Raw genomic sequence first — 5,738 nt, 5'->3', positions numbered from 1 at the left:
GGGGAAAATTCAAACCGTATTTTTGTTGTTTTCTTGTCGAAGAAACACACCTATTACAGTACCTTTTCGAAAAAGAAGAGACACACACACGTACTGAAGGTTAGTTTGTAAAGTGGTGAAGGGAGGAAGGTATAAGTCCACAATTATCCTGACATTCTATTTCCAGCAACAGTTCCAAGGGTCACCGGACCCGAGGCGTTAACTCTGACATTTTTTTTTTCTTCCTCACAGATGCTGTCGGACCCTGCTGAGCCTTTCCAGCAACTTGTTGTTTTTGTTTCACGTTTCCAGCAGCAGCCTGTCCTCCTTTCAGAGAGAGGAAGGGAGCCGCCGCCATTTTGTGGGAGGCGGCGCGCGCGGGAAAATTCAAAAAAAACGACCAGGCATTGAGAGCGCGCGATAAGGAATAAATAAACAAACCATGAATAAACCTTTCTTTCTTTAAAAATAGTTGTGTGTTGGGCAGAGGAGGAGTGTTGGTTTTTATTTATTTTTTTTAGAAGTGAAGGTTTGAGGGAAGCGGCGGTTGGTGCCGTCCGCCATTTTGTACGAGGCGGGAAGTTTGAATCTAGAAGCTGTGGCCGAGGGGCATGGGGAATTTAATCGATTTATCCTCATTTCCCCACATCCCTTTCTGTTTGTTAGGGGTCCTCAGAGTTTGATGTTGTTCGGAGGGGGGAGGCCTGTCTTTTTTTTTTGCTCTCAAACGCCCTCTCCCTTCGTTCTGGACTGGACGATTACTCGAGCCCGAGGCTTGAGGCCTAAAGGCCACCCTCCGCCGCCTCCTCTTCCCCCTGTGTATACTTTCTCCCCTCTCTCTCTCCTTCTCCGGGGACGGCAGCGCCATCTTTTGCCGGTTCGGGGAGGGGGGGCGAACGGTATACCGATAGGGTTCGAAATTTATATAAATACACACAGACACACGGTGAGAGAGGCGGAGGGGACCGTGCCAGGGACCGCAGGCGGCCCGCGGCCTCCGCTTCACTTCCCCACACTTTCCACCTTCCCCGGTCACCGAAGTGGCTCTGAGGTGAGTGAATGTGTGTCTGCTTCCCTCCTTCCCTACCCCGCCCTCCTCCTCCTACTCCTCCTACTACTACTCCTAACAGTGTATCTCATCAAGAACGGGCTCTGACTCCGTCACTGATCAGCAACTGGGTCTCTAAACGCAATCTAATCATTGACACGGGGTCTAACTCAGTATCTGATCAATAACGGGGGCACAAACTTAGTATCTCATCCATAACAGGGGCACTAATTCACTCTCTGATCCATAACGAGAGCACAAACTCAGTATCTGATCTACTGGGGGCACTAACTCAGCACCTGATAAATAATGGGGTCTGTAACTTAGTATCTGATCAATAATGGGGTCTGTAACTCATTATCTAATCAACAAGAGTGTTTCACTCAGTATCTGATCAATAACGGAGTGGCTAACTTAGTATCTGATCGACGACAGAGTCACTAACTCAGTATCTGATCGATAACGGGGTCTCCAACTCTGCATCTGATCAATAACGAAGTCTCTAACTCATATCTAATCATTGATGTGGGCTCTAAAATTCAGTATCTGATCAATAAAAGAGGCTTTCACTCAGTACCTGATCATTAACAGAATGTCTCACTCGGTATCTGAGCAATAATGGAGTCTCTAACTCTACATCTGATCGACAACAGTGTCTCTAACTAAGTATCTGATCATTAATGCGGGCTCTAATTAATATCTGATCAATAATAGGGTCTCAACTCTGTGGCTGATCAATAACAGGGTCTCTACCAGTATCTAATCAATAACAGTCTCCAACACAGTATGTGATCAATAAATAGCTCTAACCCAGGATGTGATCAATAATGGGTTCTAACTTGGTGTCTCATCAATAACAGAATCTCTAACTCAGTATCTGATCATTGACACAGATTCTAACTTAGTATCTGGGCAATAATGGAGTCTGTAACTCAGCTTGTGATCAACAAATGACTCTGATCAATAATGGAATCTCTAATGCAGTATTGATCGATAACAGAGTCTCTAACTCTGTGTCTGATCATTGACATAGGCTCTCCATCAATGCCTGATCAATAATAGAGTCTCTAATGCTCTGTCTGACCATTAACAAAGCCTCTAGCTCTGTCTAATTGATGATGGGGTCACTAACTATATGTCTGATCGAGGATGGGGTCACTGACTCTGTGTCTGGTTGATGACAGGGTTGCTGAACCTGTGCCTGGTTAATGACTGGGTCGTTGATTCTGCGTCTGATCAGTGACGGGTTCGCTGAACCTGCGTCTGCTCGACAACGGAGTTGATGACCCTGCGCCTGGTCCATAACGAGGTCGCTGACTCTGCGTCTGGTTGATGACGAGGTCGCTGACTCTGTGTCTGGTTGATGACTAGGTCGCTGACTCTGCGTCTGGTTGATGACGAGGTCGCTGGCTCTGTGTCTGGTTGATGACTAGGTCGCTGACTCTGTGTCTCGTTAATGACGGGGTCACTGACTCTGTGTCTGGTCTATGATGGGGTCGCTGACTCTGCGTCTGGTTGATGACGAGGACGCTGACTTTGCGTCTGGTTGATGACGAGGACGCTGACTCTGCGTCTGGTTGATGACGAGGTCGCTAACTCTGTGTTTGGTCAATGACAGGGTTGCTGACTCTGCATCTGCTCGAAGATGGAGCCACTGACTCTGCGTCTGGTTAATGACAGGGTCGATGACTCTGCATCTGGTCGATAATGCGGTCGCTGACTCAGTGTTTGGTCGATGACGCAGTCGCTGACTCTGCATCTGGTTAATGACGGGATCGATGACTGCATCTGGTCGATGACACGGTCGGTGACTCTGTATCCGGTAATGATGGGGTCGATGACTGCGTCTGGTCTATTACAGGGTTGCTGACTCTGCGCCTGACTCTGTTTGGTCGATGACGGGGTCGCTGACTCTGCATCCATTGGATGACAGGGTCGCTGACTCTGCATCTGGTCGATGACATGGTCGCTGACTGTGTCTGCTCGATGACGGAGTCACTGACTCTACGCCTGGTCTATGACGGGGTCGACGACTGTGTGCCTGGTCGATGACTGAGTCGTCGACTGTGTCTGGTCGATGACTGCGTCTGGTTGATAACGGAGTCGCTGACTCCGTGTCTGGTTAATGACGGGATCAATGACTCTGTGCATGGTTGATGACGTGGTCAATGACTCTGCGTCTCGTCAATTACTCTGTGTCTCTACATTTTACTCATGTTAAACCCCTATCCATATGGGAGTCTATTGAATTCGAGAAATTTGTAACAAGTCCATACCTCTAAACTAAATTCTATAATGATTGTGTGTTTACAATATGCCGTGTCTGTTCTCACTGGACTAAATGGATTGATTCTGTCACTGTCTGCAAGTGCAAGTCGTCAGATCAAAAATGGGTGAGGGGTGGATTAGATAAAGTTATGGTTTGGCACTAAAGTATATTGTTGAAAATTGGTACTGTATAATTATCATTAAATATATCATCTGTAGGTAATTGAAATAGTGCATTTAGACAATAAGCTGTTGGAGAAGAAGCAGGCCACTAGTCACATTGAGTCCAACTTGCTATTCAGTGAGAATCATGGCTGATCTGATAGTCTACAACTCCATTTTATTGTCTTATCTATATAACCCTTGAATCCCTTACTAATTAAAAATCTGTTTATCTCAACTTTAAATATACTTAACGACCCAGCTTCAATTGCCCTCTCTAGTAAAGGATTCACAGATTCACTTACCTCTGACAGAAGAAATTCCTCTTGATCTCTGCTCTAACCAGGTGACTCCTTAATATTAGATGATGCCGCAGGTCCTAGACTCTCCCACAAGGGAAAACCACCTCTCCACATCTAGCCTGTCAAACCCTTTAAGAATCTTAAAAGCAGGAGGAGAAATAGAGTTAAAATTTTGAGTTCAGTATGACTTCTTCAGAGGTGAACGGTTTCTCTCTTCACAGATGCTGTGGAGGTGCCGGTGTCGGACTGGGGTGGACAAGGTCAGAAATCACACAACACCAGGTTATAGTCCAACAGGTTTATTCGAAAACACAAGCTTTTGGAGCGTAGCCCCTTCGTCAAGTGAAGTGAGAAAAAAGCACACAGAACACAAAATTAATAAGTAAAAGATCAAAGGGTCACACTACTGATGAAGATGTATTAAACAAATCTAAGATGCTGTTAAATCTTTAATCAGTTAGAAGATTTTAATTAATTAATAAGTATATGTAAATCCCTGAATTCCTTTCAAGTCAGTCCCCTGGGAGAACTAAAGGTTTAATCAGTGTAAAGAATAGGTGACATTTTAGGTCAGACAATGCATGTTAGGTATGAGGCCTTGTTTAGAATCTGTTTGTGTATTGGTTTGGAGTCAGACTTGTTTTATTTCTAAAGTAGGAATTTATAAAAGCCACAATGACTGACTGTCTATAATTTGTGTGCTTATTGAACAAAATAGAATGTGTCTGCAAATACAGATTCACCCCATAGATTTGTCTGTGCGTGTGGGGGGTGGCTGGGGGAAAGAGAGATAGAGAGTGTGTATGTGTGAGAGAGACAGTGTGTGGGAGGACAGAGAGGGAGAGTGTGTGTGTGTGTGTGGGAGGGGAGAGTGTGTGTGTGCGTGAGTGTGGGAGGGGAGAATGTGAGCGTGTGTGTGTGGGAGGGGAGAGTGTGTGTGTGAGTGCATTGTTCGTGTGTGTTGAGAGTGCATGCGTGGGAGAATGTGTGTGTGGGAGGGGAGAGTGTGTGTTTGTGTGTGTGGGAGGGGAGAGTGTGTGTTTGTGTGTGTGGGAGGGGAAGAGCGCATATGTATGTGGGGAGGAAGTGCGTGTGAGTGTATGTGAGAGAGTGTGCATGTGTGTGTGTGAGCGCATGTGCATATGTGGGAGAGTATTCATGTGCACATGTGGGAGGGGAGAGTGTGTGTGGTGACAGGGGTGAGTATGTGTGGGGGTGGAGGGTGTGTGTGTTTGTGTGTGTGTGTGTGTGTGTGCGCGCGCGCGCGCGCACACGCGCTGGGGGTGGGGGAGAGTGTGTTTGTGTGGGAGAGTGTATGTGTTGGGGGTAGAGGGGTGAATGTGTGTAGGGGTGGACGATGAGTCTGTGTCTGTGTGGGAGAATGTATGTGTGTGTGGGGGTGGGAGTGGGGAAGAGTGTGTGTGGGATAGGGAGAGTGTGTGTTGTGGGGTGAGAGTGTGTGTCTAGGCCTTGAGAGTGTGTGGGGGTTGTGGGGTGGGGACTGTGAGAGAGAGAGAGAGTGAGTGTGTGTGTGTCAAAGAGAGAGAGAGACAGACAGACTGTGTGTGTGAGTGTGTGTGTGTGTGTCTCAGAGAGAGACTATGTGTGTGTGAGAGAGAGATTGTGTGTGTGTGAGTGAGTGCATTGTTCGTGTGTGTGTGAGAGTGCATGTGCATGTGTGGGAGGTGAGAGTCTGTTTTTGAATGTGGGAGGGGAGAGTTTGTGTGTGTGTAGCGGGGTGAGAGTGTTGTATGTGTGGGAGAGAGAAAGTGTGTGTGTGTGGGCTGAGAGTATGTGTGCAGCGGGAAAGAGTGTGTATGTGTATGTGTGTGTGGGAGAGGTTGTGTGTAGGGATTGAGAGTGTGTGTGGGAGTGGGGTGTGGAGTGTCAGAGAGATAGGGTGTGTGTCTCAGAGAGAGAGAGAGACTGTGTGTGTGTGTGTGTCAGAGAGAGAGACTGTGTGTGTGTGTGTGTGTGTG

The sequence above is a fragment of the Rhincodon typus genome, chromosome 47 (assembly GCF_021869965.1).
Source record: "Rhincodon typus isolate 14 chromosome 47, sRhiTyp1.1, whole genome shotgun sequence".
Classification (NCBI taxonomy): Eukaryota; Metazoa; Chordata; class Chondrichthyes; order Orectolobiformes; family Rhincodontidae; genus Rhincodon; species Rhincodon typus.
The sequence above is the reverse complement of the archived record's forward strand: the minus strand, read 5'-3'. Positions refer to the sequence as shown.